This window comes from Astyanax mexicanus, chromosome 5 (assembly GCF_023375975.1).
Source record: "Astyanax mexicanus isolate ESR-SI-001 chromosome 5, AstMex3_surface, whole genome shotgun sequence".
Taxonomy (NCBI): domain Eukaryota; kingdom Metazoa; phylum Chordata; class Actinopteri; order Characiformes; family Acestrorhamphidae; genus Astyanax; species Astyanax mexicanus.
Window position 1 is genome coordinate 38,787,790 of NC_064412.1, and position 19,767 is coordinate 38,807,556.

General features: G+C 39.5%; 1 protein-coding gene across 5 annotated transcripts in view; it reads left to right on the plus strand.

The window, feature by feature from the left end:
- The window catches only part of kcnh7 (potassium channel, voltage gated eag related subfamily H, member 7), a 130,362-nt gene that overhangs the window by 37,571 nt on the left and 73,024 nt on the right, over positions 1-19,767 (plus strand). The gene's annotated exons all lie outside the window — the stretch shown is intronic.

The following is a 19,767-nucleotide window of genomic DNA, read 5'->3' on the forward strand; positions in this document are numbered from 1 at the left end:
GCATATGGATTACATTGTGTTTTGAGGTCTGAATGGGCTTTGTTTAATTATTGATAGTGGAAATAGAAGCAAAATGAAATTTCCATCGTTGACACCAGGACTAATTGCTGTATGCCATGTTTGGACAACAAAGGGCAGAAGAAAAGCTACAACGATCTCCAACAATCAACCACACCAGAATAATCTCATATACAACCTTCATCTGCATAAACACACAATGCGCATTAGCCACTCTGATATATCTGCTTATTGCTAATCAATAAAATTAGACAGAATTTTATCTATTACTAAATGTAATTTTTAGGAAAGCCAGTATAAAGCTTCTGGTTTTTATTTTTGGCAGAATGGCCAAACCCCTCACGAAAGCACAGGTCTGGTTTGTTATTTTAGCAAGTTGTAAGCCGGCTCCTTTTGACCTACTTAAGGTCCAGTTATGACCTTGACACTTGATCTGCCTCTCACATAACAGCTTACGCCAGCGCACAGACAGTGAAACTGGACTGTGTCTCCTGTAACTGAGAGCATCATTGTCTTATTTTTGGACTTGGTACAAGAGAAGACTTGTGAATGAGCTTTTGGGGTTCTTCAGCCTGTACTTGCAGTCAGGGGTGAGTGAGTTGGTCAGGAACCGGTCACTGTCACGTGCAGGCGCATCCAGTCTTAGAAGTCTAATGGGAAACATTGTGTCTGAGTCTTGCAGACTTTGAGAGCAGATGAGGGGTAATAACTGTCGCAAGGTCTGTTTCATGTAGCAATGCTAGTTTGTATAAAAACAGGGCTGCCAGCCTCACGTGGACAAGGCTTCGAGACTTGTGCAATTAGCTCTAATCTCACTTTCACGCGGCACACTTTCCATTTCTCACGCATTTTTAATGACCCCTCTTTTCCCTCGTTTGGAATTTCACTGATAAAACACTCTCTGGACTGGAAGTGGCACCTCCTGAAGGAACTGACTATTGGTTTTCTTTTCTTGATCTTGGTAAAAAGTAAAAATTTAGAGACCCTCAATAAGCAGATCTGTCTCCTATTTTAAGACCCCCATCGCAGTCCAGTCTCATCACCATATTCCAACCAATGAACTCTCCCCTTATCTCCATACCCCCACCCCTACTAGAATCAAGAATCAAAGTAGGCTGCGTTTCTTGGCTGAAAGTTGGGTAATCATCAAAGCTTAAGGATCCCTCTGATACAGCTGAGAATTGCAGCCAACGGTTGGAGTGATCTGAAGGACGCAACTGATGTATCCTTTGTGGCCCTCGGTGCCCCACAATTCAAAGCTCACTTCAGATGAGAAGGGAAAAAAAGAAAAAGAGCACCATGGTATTTTATGTGAAAACGGTGGAAAAAGAAGACTCTGGAGCAGAGTTTGTTTTAAAAGGTTTTACAATTATTTAATAAATTATTTTATTATTTTTGTGATGCTATATTTTTGAATAGTAGAATATTTTCTAACCATTAGAGTTAACATTCTTACAAACTTGCTCTGAGAAACTTTTTTTTTTTAACATTTTTAAAAGGTCTGTTAACGTCACTGCAATGTCACAGTGTCAGTGTTTTAATTTACGTTTTAAAAATGGTGATGTTTCCATTCTGTTAATATTCATCTAGCTAGAAAAATTATGTGAGAAACATTCTAATAACTTTGTGATTCAAACCATTATTATGTCATGCGTTTTCAGAATGTTCCTGGAACATTATTTCTATAATGTTACAGGCTAAACTTTATGTATATATCTACGGACAACATTTCTCGCAATTTCCAACAAAAAAAAACTGTCATTTAGAGCATTTATTTGCAGAAAATGAGAAATGCCTGAAATAAGAAAAAAGATGCAGAGCTTTCAGATCTCAAAAAATGCAATTAAGTTTATATTCATAAAGTTTTAAGGGTTCAGAAATCAATATTTGGTGGAATAACCCTTATTTTTTTATTAACAGTTGTCATGCATTTTGGCGTGTTCTCCTCCACCAGTCTTACACAATGCTCTTTGCTCCTGGTGTAAAAATTTAAGCACTTCAGTTTGGTTTGATAGCTTTCTAGGTTTTCAATTTGGTAAAATCAAATAAACTTTTACATTTTTAAGTGGTCTCATATTTCTTTCCAGAGCTATATATATATATATATATATATATATATATATATATATATATATATATATATATATATATATATATATATATATATATTAGTAAATACATAAATATTTTAGTCTGTTAATATGTACAATCTCACTCCCATGAAAACTGTACAATGCGGCCTAAAAAAATCCTAAAACTAAATTTAGCTTACAGTGTCAGGTTTCAGTAAAGAATCATCTAGGATTGTAACTGAAACTTCTATCACAGGTTTGGGATGCCGGGGATGTGCCGTATGCAGTGATACAGTAGCAGAATGCAGTGGCAGACCAGAGACTGCGGTTCATTTGAGGTTAAACATATTCTTTCTGGCAGTGCAGCATGAAAGGGTTATAAGCGGTGACCTTGTGATTATATATTTGAGGAACGCACCACCGTCACAGCTCATTCCAGGGTTTCCAGAAGCTTTTAAGCTGTGTACTTGTTATCATTACTCGTTTATCATCAGAGTGCGAAGAACAGCAGGCTGAAGGACACAGACAAATAAAGAATGCATTAATATTCGTAATGCTCCTATGAAGAGTCACTTTGTAAGTGATCGGTTATCTAAGCCCACTTTGTCAACCTTTTCACAGCAACATTGAAGAAGGTTGTTTTCTTAAGCCTACACACTTTTCTTGCTGTCTGTGCTGTAATGAATATGTATTCATTTTCCCTGTACTTAAACATTGACAACATAGACTGTTTATGTAAAGAATAATACCGTTTCTGCAAATGTTTGGGTCAAAATTTCCATTACTGTGAATAGTTGAGTGATAAAAAGATGACCTGATTCCAGAAAGGCAGTATTTACTTTGCAGTATTTACTGCATTTTTACTAGATATTTATATATAGAGAATTTAGATGTTGGTTTCTACCTCATAGTACCCCTAAATTGCCCCCAAATAAACATAGAGATGCAACTGAAATATTCTTCCAAAAGTTACCTAAGAAGTCCTTTCAGTTTTTGACCAAAAAAGTGAAAATATTAAATTATTTACATGAATTAATGACAATTTTATTTTTAATTCATATTGAACTGTTTACCGTAAAGTAATTTTTTTAAGCATACAGAACTCCATATCATAGTGCTGCTGTGTAGACACAAGTCAAGAGAGCCAGTGAAAGAGAGTGTTCATTTTTACACTCCGCTAGCTAACTTAGTCTTAGCTTCTCTTTTTTTACCAAACCATTGTCTGCTTTTATTTGTATAAATTTCACTCAAACGTGATCTAAAATGCATTGCGGAGGTAAATGTATGACAAAAAATGGTAGTGTTAGCCATTAGTGCTGGGCGGTATGACCAAAAATGTATTTCATGCTTTTTTTTTAAGATTCTACTGTTTTTTTAGCATGACTGCTTTTATACTGTCAGGAGTATGTAGAATAGGAAACATTAAGGCTTAAAGTAAAGGCTTTAATTGCTGTAGGGTTTACTTTGTTCACAAAAATAACCAACACAATATATGAAGGAATCAGTCTGAACTCACAAAAAACAGTTGTATATAGAATTTGGAAATGACATATGCCAACAACTTCAACACTGCTTCCTTTTCAAGTTCTAGAAACACAACAAACAAACCAGAAAATACAAAAAATGTTCAAGGATTCAAATAGATATTTCTAAAATCTTCTATTGTATAATTAATACACAAGATTAATATCAATTTACAATCTATTATCATGAAAGCCACGGAATAAAGCATTGAAATGGCTCTTCCCTAGGTTTTCCTGCTAACATTACATTACATTACATTACATTGCATTTGGCAGACGCTTTTGTCCAAAGCGACTTACAATAATGAAGTACAAAGTAATAGGAATTTAGATAACCCATTTTTAGATAGGGCTTAAAGGAGGTCGAAGGGAAATAAAGGGATAGAGAAGTGAAGGAGGGGAAGAAGGAAATGGGGTTAGAAGTAGTTAGTGTGTTAGAGGTGTTAGGAGAGTAAGTGCTCTTTGAAGAGCTCTGTCTTCAGGAGTCTCTTAAAGATAGCGAGAGATTCTCCTGATCTGGTAGTGGAAGGTAGTTTGTTCCACCATTGGGGAACTCTGTATGAGAACAGTCTGGATTGCTTTGTGTGAGTGTTTGGCAAAGCGAGGCGACGTTCATTGGAGGAGCGCAGCGGCCGGGAGGTAGCGTAAGCCTTCAGGAGTGAGTGCAGGTAGGAAGGAGCTGTTCTGTCATCACCTTGTAGGCGATTGTAAGAGTTTTGAATTTGATGCAAGCATCAACTGGTAGCCAGTGGAGCTCAATGAGCAGCGGGGTGACATGTGCCCGTTTTGGTTGGTTGAAGACCTGACGTGCTGCTGCATTCTGGATCATTTGGAGTGGTTTTACTACGCAGGCGGGAGGCCAGTTTGCAGGGCATTGCAGTAGTCGAGGCGTGAGATGACGACTGCTTGTACCAGGAGTTGGGTGGTCTGTTGCATCAGAAACTGTCTAATTTTCCTGATGTTATACAGCGCGAAGTGGCAGGATCGAGCAACCGAGGCCACATGGTGCGTGAAGGAGAGCTGGTCATCAACCATAACACCCAGGTTCCTAGCAACCTTTGTCGGTGAGAGAGAGAGAGAGTCGATGCTTATAGAGAGGTTGTGTTGAAAAGATGGTTTTGCTGGTATGACCAGAAGTTCAGTCTTTGAGAGATTTAATTGAAGGTGATGCTCCTTCATCCAAGAGGATATGTCAGAGAGACACTGCGATATCCGTGCAGAGATTGAGTGATCTTCAGGTGAGAACGACAGGTATAGCTGGGTGTCATCAGCAAAGCAATGGTAGGAAAAGCCATGTGAGTGGATAACCTGACCAAGAGAGGCAGTGTATATTGAGAAGAGAAGGGGACCCAGTACCGAACCCTGGGGAACCCCATTGGATAAAGAGCGGGCTGAGGACAGCTGTCCTTGCCACGACACCTTGAACGGGCGCCCAGTGAGGTATGATCTAAACCATGACAGCACATTGTCTGAGATCCCCATGTTTGAGAGTATAGTTAGGAGGAAGTCATGGTTGACCGTGTCGAAGGCGGCCGAGAGGTCCAGCAGAATGAGCACTGAGGACTGTCCTGCAGCTCTAGCAGTTTTCAACGCTTCAGTCACAGACAACAGAGCCGTCTCGGTAGAGTGTCCTTTTTTGAATCCAGGTTGGTTCTGGTCCAGGAGGTCATTCTGGGAGTGGAACCAGAGACCTGATTTAAAACTGCTCTCTCGAGTGTTTTAGAGAGAAAGGGTAGTAGTGAGACCGGTCTGTAGTTATCAACCTGGGCGGGGTTGAGAGAAGGCTTTTTAAGCAGTGGTGTCACATGGGCTTGTTTGAAAGCAGTTGGGAAAACACCAGAAGTTAAAGAGGCATTGATCGTGTGAGTGATAGCCGGAATGATTGCAGGTGCGATGGTTTGTAGTAAGTTTGAGGGAATTGGGTCAAGCGGACACGTAGTAGGACGGCTACGTGTTAGGAGAGCCAGTGTCTCGTTCTCAGTGAGAGAAGTGAACGAGGCGAGCACAACGCCTTCGGTGGAGGGACACCGGGCTGCAGAGCATGTAGTAGGACTGCTACATGTTACATCAGTAAACTGGTTGCTGATAGCTGCCACTTTTCCAGTAAAGAATGATGCAAGTGTTTCAGCAGTAAGGCATGTAGCCGGGGGAGAAGGAGGAGGGTTCAGTAGTGATTTGAAAGTAGCAAATAGTTTCCGGGAGTCTGTGAGGGAGCTGAATTTATTGTGATAAAATTCAGCTTTAGCAGTCGTGATGGTGGCTGAGAAGGAAGCCAGGAGCAGTTGGTAGTTTTTTAGGTCTGCTTGTTTTTGGTTTTTATGCCATTGTCTTTCGGCAGCTTGGAGTTTGGAACGTAGTTCCCTCAGTGAGTTATTTTTTAGCCATGGCTGCGGTTTGCTAGAGCTAATGGCTCGAGATGTAAGAGGACAGAGGTTGTCCAAACAGGAGCTTAGTGTGGAGCAGAGAGTGTCAGTGGCATCATTTACATTGAGTGATGAAAATGAGCCTGGTGGGGGCATGTTGTCAGTCACCAGCGAGGAGAACTGGTCTGCTGAGATATCTCGTAAATTTCGGCGGAACGAGACCATCGTAGGAGTAGCCGTGGGTTTGTTCGAAATATGAAAAAGGTGCAAAGGAGTGACAGTTAAAGACTCGGTGTCACAGTTACGAGTGAAAATCAGGTCTAGATGTTTGCCAGCTTTATGTGTTGGAGGGCTGGGGACCTGCTCCAGATCGAAAGACTGCATGAGGGATGAGAAGTCTGTAAAGTTGGTACTGTCGTTGTGGATGTTCATATCCCCTAGAATGAGCATGGGACAATCTTGCTCAGGGATAGAAGACAGTAGCATGTCAAGTTCATGCGTGAATTCGCCCATTTGTCCAGGAGGACGGTAGAGAACAATAATGGCAAGTTTTGCTGGAGTATTAACCAGTGTGGCATGATACTCAAATGAACTGTATGAGTTTGCAGGTAGTAGTGGAGTATGTTTTAAGCCATTAGCGATTAATAGGCCAGTTCCACCTCCTCGTCCAGAGAGACGAGAAGTATGGGAGAAGGAGTAATTATTGGAAAGAGCCGCCGGAGTAACGGTGTTTTCAGGTTTGATCCAAGTTTCAGTCAGGGCCAGCAGGTGTAAGGCCAGATGATTTGCATAAGAAGCGATAAAGTCTGCTTTGTTAACAGCCGACTGGCAGTTCCATAGCCCAACAGAGAATGAGGTAGTAGTGGGCGTGGTTTGTTTTAGTGGCCACAGGTTAGTATGGTCCTGGCGCCTGTGTGTGTTTTTTTGCCTTCTGTGAGTACCGGAGATAACAGGAATGTGATGGGAGCACATTTTAGAAAGCAGTGGGACGGGCTGCCTTGTCGGTGGACTCGCGCAGGTAGACTCGCAGGTCTTTACCCACGTTGGTCTTTACCCGCGGTGGTCTTTACACGCGGTGGTCTTTACACGCGGTGGTCTTTACACACCTAAGTGTTCCTGGAACCCAGGGAGCTATTAGCTGGCAGATCTTCACATGTAGCTTGTTTTAACACTTAACGTGCAGACTACAGTCTGATATACTCACCTCTGTACAGAGAAAGAGCTAGCGCTGCAGTTAGCGGCTAATCCTTTACTGCACTCAGCCTTAGCGCTGGAGAAACTGGCTTTACTGCTCCTTAGAACCTGACTGGTAAAATTTACTGGATTATAAGGCGCACTGTACATTTTTGGGAAAATTAAAAGATTTACAGTACAAAAAATACTGTTCATTCAAAAGGGCTATAGGTGTCTTCGCACCTTAAATCAATTTTTTAGGGTGTTTAATTACTTGTTGTGAATAAATGAGTCCGCACCCAGGACTGATTTTAAGCTGCTCTTATATCAAATGAGACAAGTGTTTGACTTCACAAAGCTCAGCTACCCTCACTCCAGTCCTGTGCTAGCTTGTTATGCTAACTGGGCTAAGAGACAAAACACAAGGTCATGTGCTAGTGGAGCACATGGGAAGGAAAACAAAACAAGAGAAAAGAGGACAGGAGCAAAAAGGACCAGAAAAAAGGAAAGACACAGGAAAGACATGGGCTAAGGTGTGACAGCAGTGCTCCTTGGGGGTATGTCAGTATCTTAAAAATGCATACCGTGTGGGAAATTAAAATTTGTATACCGGGAGTGGTACCCTGAAGCGGTGTACCACCCAGCACTAATAGCTATCTTGCTAAAACTATGCTTAGAACTTTACTGCTAAAATAAATGGATGATTAAAAAAGCACTGCTGAGGTAATATTGGTTGGTATATTTACTGGAATATTAGACAGGATACATTTTTAATACATATATTTAAATGGAGGTTTTTAACTTGTTCTCTTTGAAAAAAAAAATTCAAGCAATGCAATTTATTCAATGGTGAAAATAGCGAAAACTGCGAAATCCAAATGTTTGATTTCAGAATTCATCCTTCAGCCACAAGTTTTCATTGTGTTCAGTTTCAGTTTCAACTATGATGTAAAATATATAGTAAACTTAAGAAATACAACATTTGTTTATTTTAAATTTAAAGCTGATGTCCGAAGGTTTTGCATTTAGGGCCCTCTCTGGTGAGAATGAGTAATTGCACCGAGCATGCGGAGGAATCATTTTAAACTGGGCGGGTGTGATGCGGTCTCCTTTCGGTGCGAATAAATCTGATTCCAGGTTATGTTCAGTTAGAGACTGAAAGAGAGAGAGAGCACGCTCAGTCAGACAATTCACTCCTTCGTTTCCTAGTTTTTGCTATGAGTGAATGAGCTACTGAGGTCTGAGTTTACCTATCTGAAGCCTCCATTGCTCCACCAGCCGCTCGCGTTCAGTAAAACTGAACCGGATCCTCTTTTACAGGCTGTACATGTGATGTAAGTGCGTAAAGACACTTGCTTAGCAGGGATAGTCATTCCAGCACACTGGTAAAACACAATATTTTATCCCTTCTCCACTCAGAAATGCTTTTGCTTTCAGTTTAGAAACAAAATAATACAGACTGCCACTTTAATAACATGTTTTCATACTTTTCCTGCTTTATCTTATTTGAGGTTGTATTATTTTATTGTGATTAAATAAAAAAAGTAAATCAGTGAGTTGTCATGGACCACATAATGCATCAAGTATAAATGCATGAGAATAGCTGTGTTTACTATTCTCAGTCCAACCTGTTGCTTCCATAATGAAGCTCTGATTAGGGTGACAGAAGCCGCGTGTGAATGTGTGATGCTTGTCTTGTTTTTCCATTGCATTCAGCAGCTATTTACTGCGCTTATACCAACACCAGTGCTGCATGAAATTTAAGTAGTTAAAGTAATTATTTAGCCCCACAGAGCTAAGCTCTTAAGCTTCTCTTCTCTTGTGCACACACACACAACTATACACACTGTCACCCACTAACACACACACTTAAACACACACACAAACACTAACACACACACACATGCGCGCGTGTGCACCACCAGGGATTCCCTGGACAGTTTCCGAACGGCCTTTCAGCTCAAATAACAAAGCTAACCAGTGCAGCCGGTGTGGAATTGAAGTCGACAGTCTGTTGCACTCCATAAGCGCCCCGCTCTAAAACAGATATTAGTCTGTTCATTAATCTCCCCTGCGCTGCAGCACTCTTCTAAATCCCGGCCCAGTCCAGCTGAGGAAAACCACAGACCCTCAGAATGCCTGAGCTGGCTGACTTCATACAGTAGCAGAACGTGCCAGTGCAGGGCTGCGAAGGAGTGATCACTGCTAAAGTGCAGATGGGCAGAGAAAGAAAGAGAGAGAGAAAGAGAGAGGGAGAGAGAAAGAGAAAGAAAGTAGCGTTTTCTGGACCTGTGTTTATTTCTCAGATATCTAGATGTCTAGTGCTGAGTGAAATAAACTCAAATAAGTAGTACTATTAATTAATTGTGCATTATACCTTGATTATGATTAATGAACGATTATTTTACTGCACATTCTTGGTATAATCGGATCGAGTTGCTCATTTTGCTCAGTGGGTGGATCTAGAAACTTTAACTACTGCTCCTCTCGTCCCTCTCTATTCCTTATTATCATGTCCTACCATAGAAGAACACAGAGCAGGAGGAATGAAGAGAAGAAGCAGAAATTGTGGATATGGAACAGATGATCCCTTTTAGATGTCACAAATGTCACATTATTGTATGTCATTTACAAAGGTATTTAGTGATTAGAATAGGCCTCCTAAGGTACATTCATAAGTAAAATAGCATTGCTAAAGTAAATGTATAAGTAAAATAGCACTGCTGAATTAAATTCATGAGTAAAATAGCCTTGGTCATGTGAATTTATGATTTAAACAGGTTTGTTTAACTTATTTCATAATTAAAATTGCACTGCTTAAGTAAATTCATGATTAGAATAGCACTGCTAGAGTACATTCCTGATTAGAATAGCACTGCTAAAGTAAACTCATGATTAGAATAGTACTGAAGTACATTCATGATTAGAATAGCCCTGCTGAAGTAGATTCATGATTAGAATAGCACTGCTGAAGTAGATTCATGATTAGATTAGCCCTGCTGAATACATTCATGATTAGAATAGTACTAAAATACATTCATGATTAGAATAGCCCTGCTGAATAAATTCATGATTAGAATAGTACTGCTGAGGTAAATTTATGAGAAGAAAAGACCTGCTGAGGTAAATGCATGAATAGAATAGCGCTGCTGAAGTAAATTCATGAGTAAAATAGCACTGCTGAGGTAAATTCAAAAGTAGAATAGCCCTGCTGAGGTAAATATATGATTAGAATAGCACTGCTAAAGTATATGCATGAATAGAACAGCACTGCGGAATTAATATATGGTTAGAATAGCACTGCTGAAGTAAATTCATAAGTAGAACTGCAGTGCTGAAGTAAATTCATAAGTAGACCTGCAGTGCTGAAGTAAATTCATGTGTACAGTAGCACGGCTGAAGTACATATATTGTGCTCTGTTGGTTTGTCTGATGGGATATTAAAACAGGTGACTAAGTGATTTAAACAACTTAAGTGATTCAGATATTTTTTAATTATAGTTTTACATTTAGCCTATTTAATTCATGCAGTTGTGTAAATAATACATATAGCTCTGGAGAAAAAAAGAGACCACTTCAAAATAATGAGTTTCAATTTAGTGAGTTGAAAACCTCAGGAAAGTAATCAAGAGAAAGATGGATGATCACAAGCCATCAAACCAAGCTGAACTGCCTAAATTTTTGCACCAGGAGTGGCATAAAGGTATCCAAAAGCAGTGTGTAAGACTGGTGGAGGAGAACATGCCAAGATACATGAAAACTGTGATTAGAAACCAGGGTTATTACACCGAATATTGATTTCTGAACTTTTAAAAACCTTATGAATTTGAACTTGTTTACTTTGCATTATTTTGCGTCTTTTTGTTATTTTAGCTATCTCTCATTTTCTGCAAATAAATGCTCTAAATGATAATATTTCTATTTGGAATTTGGGAGAAATGTTGTCTGTAGTTTATAGAATAAAACAACAATGTTAATTGTACTCAAACATTTACCTATAAATAGCAAAATCAGAGAAACTGATTCAGAAACTGAAGCGGCCTCTTAATTCTTTCCAGAGCTGTATAATATAAATGATAAGTACATAAATATATAAACCTGCAAAGCCATGCAAACATGGTGCTATTTGTAATTTGATACTTGTCCTTTGGCCAATTAAATTGTGTTTGCTTTTTCGACAGAAATTTTTATTTCATTGCATTTTGAATCTGCAGGAATTAAACTCTAGTTAAATTGCTGAATGTGGGAGAACTGATTTTGTGCTACCCCCTCCAGTCTGCTCATGTGAGAGTTCTCCGGAACGCTGTGTAAATGTACGACACAGCGTCAGAGGAGAGGGAGAAGTGGTGCTGGATGAGGAAACCTCTCTCTCCTGGTCCTCTCTGCCTGTCTCTGTGTGTGAAAAAGCCTGGTGGATGGTGTTTGTTGCAGGATGTATGGCAGAGTGTGTGTGTGCTGACAGTGATGTAGTGGAGGGCCTGATACTGCTTACCCTGGCACATACCTGCTCCTCTCACCACATTCATCATCCACAGAGAGAGAGAGAGAGAGAGAGAGAGAGAGGGATGATCTAAATTAGTGTGCTCTTGTATATATCATATTTGTTTTTATGCTCCACACAGCGGACCCTGGGCTCCGTTGTCAGCAGTACTGCTGCTGCACTTTACTCTGCGGATTATTTATACCAGTATTACTACTAATCTAAAGAACACGTTGAGTAGGTCTGTCCAGATCTGCCTAGTTCTATATGTGCAGCTGGCATTAACCTTTTCTATATGCAGCTGTAATTAACGTTTGTTTTCCTGCTGACAGTAGAATACATCATGTGCCGGTGGTGTGAAATGCATGCTAAGCATGTTTTATACGTATTTATACACGTGTGTGTAGTGTATATATAATATGCACCATATACAGTATATATTTAGCCACTATTATTTACATTATACATTATAAAGCTCTGAAAAAAAAATAAGAGACCACTTTAGTTTCTAAATCAGTTTATCTGATTTTGCTATTTATAGGTAAATATAATAATTTAGAGCATTCATTTGCAGAAAATAAGAAAAGGCTGAAATAACAAAAAAAGATGCAGAGCTCAAATAATGCAAAGAAAACAAGTTTATATTCATAAAGATTTAATGGATTAACTCTGGTTTTTAATCACAGTTTTCATGCATCTTGGCATGTTCTCCTCCACCAGTCTTACACAATGCTTTTAGATAAATTTATGCCACTCCTGGTGCAAAAATTCAAGCAGTTCATCTTGATTTGATGGCTTATGATCATCCATCTTCCTCTTGAATATATTTGAGGTTTTCAATTTGGTAAAATCAAAAAGTAACTCATAAACACACCTTATTATCAGCCCACAGATATATATGTATAGAAGATGTATTATATGGATTATAAGGCGCACTGTCAATGAACGTCTATTTTCTGGTCTATTTTCATACGTAAGTGCACGTAAGGTGCACTGGATTATAAGACGCATTATTGCGACATCAGTGAGGAACAAGGGGGTTGCAATGTTTTGCTACTATTTCAGCTGGTCTCGCCACTGGATGACGAGACCTGTAAAGCTAAGCTAAGTAAAGCTAAGTAAACAAAACTCTGATACTTGAAAAAAACATTTTCTTTTAAAGTCAAATAAGCACTGGATGTTAATATACACAGCTAATACAGGGTTAGCATTAGGCTACAGGCAGATAATACTCACCTCTGAATGGCTAAAGAGCGCTTAGTTCGCTTAGCGGCTAATGCTAATGCTGCTAGAGAACTAAACTGAAACTACTGTATAAGTGGCTCACTGGCTAAATTCATACATAAGGCGCTGACGATTTTTGGGAGAAATAAAGGATTTTAGGTGTGCCTTATAGTGCAAAAAATACATACCGTATAGGTCACAACAAGTAAGGGCTTCTCCCTGAAACAAAAAAAATGCACCCTGACGGTTCCAGGTTAACACATTCAAAAAAGAGTCAGAACTTGGAGATAATGCTATAGTACCTATTATACTATATTTAAGTGTAGTTTAGATCAGCGTTTCTCAACCTTTTTTCTATCACGACAAAGACACACTTTAAATATATGCGAGATGTCAAGGCACCCCAGTTTACGGGGGGGGAAGGGTATAGGTGGGGGGGGGGTGCTGTCGCAGTACTTCAGGTGAGAACGGGGGGGGGGTGGGGGGGCGTGGTGCTGTCGCAGTACCTCATGTGAAAAAAGTGGGGGGGGGGTGTGGTGCTGGCGCAGTACTTCAGGTGAGAACGGGGGGGGGGGGGGGAGGTGCTGGCGCAGTACTTCAGGTGAGAACGTGGGGGGGGTGCTGGCGCAGTACTTCAGGTGAGAACGAGGGGTGTTGCTGGCGGAATATGAAATAAAATAGCGCGCAATTTAGGGGCTGCATCCTTCAGAGGCTGTATTCGAAGACAGATTGCGTCACAGCTACGCAGTAATACACCGCCTCTGTGGGTCGCATCCTTCAGAGTATGCTGCCTGTGAATTGGGACACACCCCGACACGAGCTGACTCTGGAAAGGAAATATGCACGTGAGGCGCAATATTTTGACGGCACCCCCGATGAAGCCAGACGGCACCCCAGGGTGCCGCGGCACCCTGGTTGAGAAACACTGGTTTAGATGATCTACCCTGTCGTATTGCGACAACTGAATCTGCCACAGGGAACACAGTGTTACCCCACTCCTACTTTCTCTGTCTCACACGCAAACCAGTGTTGCCAACTCCCCAGTAAGGAAAGTAGCTATTGGCTGTCCTAAAAGTCGCTAGAAGTCGCTAAATGACGTCATCGCCTAATTTGCATAATACATGTTTTTAAAGCTGTAAAGGATTAGGGTTGTGGGAGAGAAAAAAGTGAGTAAAAAACACCATAAATGTGTTAGAAATGTTACAAATGAACAACTTCTGTTAAACAACTTCTGCTTAAATAGGTCACTTTTTTACAGTAATTTCATTTTTACGTGAATTACATACATTATTTTTTTGCCATGTTCTTAAATGCTATTATAAGAGCAGCAGTTAGCCGGAACTGTTATTCTCAGTTTTTTTTAGTTTGTTTGTTTTACGTTTTCTTAAGTTTTCCTTATTTTTAAACCTATCATAGACAAATTGTTCAATGGTTCAATAGATATTTTGCTTTTTTATAAAGAGGCAGACACTGTGGAGGAGGTGAGTGACAGGCTATGTGGTGAATGAGGTGAGTGAATGACTGAGACTGTGTGAGTTAAATTAAGGGATTTCTGTTCGTGTCACACTGAAGACACATTAATATTTATACTTCTGCTCTGTAAATACAGAGCGGGGTCAGTCCTGCGGCGGCTGTGGGCACACGCGATTCATTTGCATTGTGTTGGTGGAGCGGTGTGTGTGTGCTCTGACAGTCAGACTGCACTGTGAGTGGTGTGGGGCGGGGCTCACGGCAGCGCCCGCTGCAGCGCGGAGGACAGTAACTGAAGAGCGTGTGTTCATCTCAGAGTCGCCAAAAGTCTCCAATAACACCACAAAAACTCGCTAGATTTGTCCCTAGTCGCTTTTTTACCAAAAAAGTCGCTAGAGGGTCTGAAAAGTCGCTAAATATAGCGACAAAGTCGCTAAGTTGGCAACACTGACGCAAACACAGTCTGTGCCGGGCTCCTCTGAGCTCAAACCAGATTCTGTCAGTTTTCCGAGGCGGCCGCAACCAACGCTCGCGGGAACTGCGACCTGCTTTCCGACCTTTATTTCTAACAGTTCTATAAGGACTACTGGTTCATTCTTTTCAAACTAACATACAGACACTCTGGCAGAAGCTGGAAAGAGACTGAATATGTCTGTGAAAGCCAGAAAACGAGAAAGAGAAACTAATCCTCCTGAAACATTTATTACACTCTACAACTGTAGGGGGAGCCCATGAGCACAAAATCTCAATCCTACCTAGTGGAGCTTTAATCTTACATGCAGCTTTCATAAAAGAGTTCTTTGCAAGTTTCTGATAGGAGCAAATGTCGATCTACTGAGATTACCTGTTAAAATCACATTATAGCAAAAATTTGATTCTTCAAATAAATTTGATAAAGCCATAGCTGTTTTTTACATAAAAATGCAATTTGACCAGTAGTCCCTAAATCTTTGCATATATGTGAGCAAAGTTAGCTTTAGTCGCTAACCGCACAAAGCTGTAGCTCTTTCGCTGTTCGAAGGTGAGTTTCATCTAGGGTTGCCACCTTTCAAAAATGAAATTAAGGGATGCCCATCAAATAAATAAATAGTTACAAAAAAATAAATAAATGAAATAAATAAATAAAAAATAAGTGCAGCAATGATGACAGCAGCAGGAGAAGCGGTTAAACTGTATAAATGTGACATATCTTGGCACTGCAATGTCGGGTGTAACGGGTGTAAAAAACCTGCCAAACCTGCACTAATACATTAAACTAATGCATAAAGAAACTGATTACCTTTTATAAGGTCCTACTTATCCCTGCCATGACTTTTTATTCAGTATAAATGATTCAGAATCTGATATAAATGATTCAGAGTATACTAAAAATGATTCAAAATCTATTATACATGATATAGAATCTACAATAAATATTTCAGACTCTGCTTTGAATGATTTATGAAATTACTCTTAAACTAATACATAGTTTAAGGGAGAGGTATTGAAGTTTATGTCTATATACAGATAATTTCTTCATGTAATTAGATGAATCGGAAGAGGCCAGGCTCCTCATGAACGGACTCTGCTATGATATCCTACTGTAATTATATTGCTGCCCAGATGTAAAGGTTTTATCAGTGAAATGCCTTTTTTTTTCACAGACATCCCCTAATAAACTAATACAATCTGATTAGTGCCAGTTTAACCAATTGAATGGTTTGGCCAGTTACGATAATTATATTATCAACTTACCATAAAATATATAAAAAATGACCTTGACCATATCTATCAATCTATCCACTGTGTTTCTGTTTACATAAAAAAAAAAAAACTTTTTTTTTTTTTCACCAGTCGTCATGCAATGATTAGTGCATCAGTAACTGCAACTCCGTACACATGCAGTAGACTGCAGCAGGCGGTAACTGCATTATTATGCTATTTTATATGTATATATATATATATAGCATTATTATGCTATTTTATATGTATATATATATATATAGCATTATTATGCTATTTTATATGTATATATATATATATATACACACACACTCTTTTTTTTTCTTTTTTTTGTCATTGGAATTTTATGGTCCTTAAATGACAATACTATTGTTTACCCAAATAATTTCTAGGACAAATGCATTTTTAACACAATTTTTTTATCGTAACAGACCTATGAATCGTAGCTAGTTGTTTGATAAAGAAATCATAATTAAATCTGATTGAGTTGTTGAGGAGTCTTGTGAAGATTTACACCCTATCATCTCCCACAGTTTGACTGGATTATTCAGGATTAGCTTTCTAGGAAACAGATGGCTGCCATGTTTTTACAGGTGTTTCTGTGTGTGCATCTGTCTCTGTCTGTTAGATGTTGATTGCTTTAGGTTTTGACATTGGTTTGTGTCTGTGTGTGTGTGTGTGTGTGTGTGTGTGTATGTGGGCCTGATAAAAATAGCTCAGGTTAACTGTGTAAGGCTCATATAGTGAGTACACTCATCTCGCTTAGAAGACAGTTTTGCACATCTTGGCTGGATTGTCTCAGTCAGCTTCATGAGGTAGAGTCACATGGAACAGCTTTCAGTTAACAGCTGTGTCTTGTCAAGAGTTAATTACTTGAATTCTTAATTTCTCTTAATTTTCCAGGAAGACCAAAATATACCTCTGTTGTACAGGATAAGTTTATCAGAGTTACCAGCATCAGACACCACAAGTTAACAGCACCTCATTTAAGAGCATTTAAATGCTTCATGGTTTGTTTTGTTTTGTTTTAATTTACTACATGATTCCTTATGTTTCTTCATCGCCTGAATGATTTCAGTAATCATTTACAGTGTAGGGATATGTATTATTTATTGAGCTACACATACAAAAATAAAGTCTAATGCATCATGACAGATTGCTAGTTGCGAGTTGTAGAGGTTCCTAATAAAAGGTTCCTGTAAAAATGTATCCTATGCATCTATATTAATATTCCTGTGGTTCCTGCAGATTTTGCCCTAGAGACGGGGTGTTGATGATGCATAAAATAAATATCTATCTGGCAATGCGGCCGGCCGTGACATAGCATTGGTGTTTTTAAGGAGACAGCAGCAGCAGTGTTTTGGACGAGCATTGTCCTGTTGATACAGTAGGTTAATAAGTTTCAGGAAAATTAGGGTCATCGGTTGCAGGATCTTAATATTGTGTTATTATTATGTTGGGCTGTCAACATAAGGGCTACTAATAAAGACCAATGTGCATCAGCTTTAGAAGAGATTTCCTTCTGAAGAGGTTCCTTTAGAAGAGGTTTTCCATGTCTGAACACGTTGACTCAACTCCTTTGGTCAGCCCTGATGAGGCCTAGAACCAAGTGGCCAAGTGTAACCTGTCATGTAAAACTGCTGCATGACCTTGGCAACCGTGCTGTAGCTGTAGTTTCAATTTACTTATAGCCTAGGCCTAGGCAATTCTATTTCTCACATCCTTAGAGAGTTCTTTGCTATGAGGTGCCATGCTGAATATCCAGTGGCCAGAATTGTACCGAAAACACTAAATTTACAGACCTGCTCCCCATTGATATCTGGAACCTTGTAACTCTAACTCTAATCACATTGCAACAGAGAGGGACAATGACATTACTGGGCACAATTTAGACATGTTCACTGTGAGATGAACTCACTTGTGTTGCCAGATACTTAGACATTAAAGGATACCTCCAGTATAAAATTGACTTTGGGTGTAGTAAAACATGATAAAAAGTACTTTTCTTTGTTAAATAGCCCACCTCTGCTCTTCTACAGCTTGACGCTCGGAGCTGAAAGCTAGCATTATGGGATGTAAACAGTGTTTTTTAATAAGCTTCTTGTGCACTTTTAAAGTTCTTAATGCCTCGTTTTAAATGTCAGGGGGTTTTATTCTATAAACTACAGACAACATTTCTCCCAAATTCCAAATAAAAATATTGTAATTTAGAGCATTTTATTTGCAGAAAATGAGAAATGGCTGAAAATACAAAAAAGATGCAGAGCTTTCAGACCTCAAATAATGCAAAGACAACTGGTTCATATTCATAAAGATTTAAGGGTTCAGAAATTAATATTTGGTTGAACAACCCTGTTTTTTAATCACGGTTTTCATGCATCTTGGCATCATGTTCTCCTCCACCAGTCTTACACACTGCTTTTGATTAACTTTATGCCACTCCTGGTGTAAAAAAAAAAAATCAAGCAGTTCAGCTTGGTTTGATGGCTTGTGATCATCCATCTTCCTCTTGATTATATTCCAGAGGTTTTCAATTTGGTAAAATCAAAGAAACTCGTAATTTTTAGGTGGTCTCTGATTTTTTTCCAGAGCTGTATGCCATTTTATATATACTGTACATACACGCTGTCACAGATTCTCACCTGGCAGTTCCTGCAACATTTATGACTGTTCATTTGAGCAGAGCAGCTCCCATCTCATATCTTATCCTCGTCTCTCAGACACTGCACTCGTCTGCTCTCCCATTGATCCAGTGATTCAGCTAAATGGCTATAAATGCAACAACCAGTCACACGCGCTAAACGCTGAATCACAGGGGCAGCAATCGTCACACTGAATAATGACAAGGCTGGAAAATCATGGCAGGAAATGTTGCATTCGTTCAAGAGCTGTTGGCTTTACTTCACAGAGACACGGTGGTTAGTGAAGGAGATGGAGGTGGTGAAGACTGTAGGTCAGAAGCTATTATATGTCATGTCTGCTGCGCTGAGTGTTTTCTCTCTAATGCTGAAAGCTTTTTGTTCCTTCTTTTTCTTCAGTCGCAAAGATCAGCAGAGGCGGTCAGAGTGGTTGGTGGTGTTGAGTGAGCCTTTGTTGAAAAACCTAGAAAGCCAGAACTGTTCACTATGGTGATAAGAGAAACATCTTTAAAAAGCTACAATACAGGGGTGCGTTTCCCAAAGCGTTCTTAAGGCTAAGAACTTTGCAATCTCATATTAAGGACATTTAAAAAATTACAAGCATTTCCTAAAACCTTTGTAAGTTTGTGAAGATCCTTAGTATTAATGTACAGGGGTTGGACAATGAAATTGAAACAGTTGTCATTTTAGTGTGGGAGGTTTCATGGCTAAATTGGAGCAGCCTGGTGGACAATTATCATTAATTGCACATTGCACCAGTAAGAGCAGGGTGTGAAGGTTCAATTAGCAGGATAAGAGCATAGTTTTGCTTAAATATTGCAATACATACAACATTATGGGAGACATACCAGAGTTCAAAAGAGGACAAATTGTTGGTGCACGTCTTGCTGGCGCATCTGTGACCAAGACAGCAAGTCTTTGTGATGTATCAAGAACCACGGTATCCAGGGTAATGTCAGCATACCACCAAGACGGATGAACCACATCCAACAGGATTAACTGTGGACGCAAGAGGAAACTGTCTGAAAGGGATGTTCAGGTGCTAACATGGATTGTATCCAAAAAACATAAAACCACGGCTGC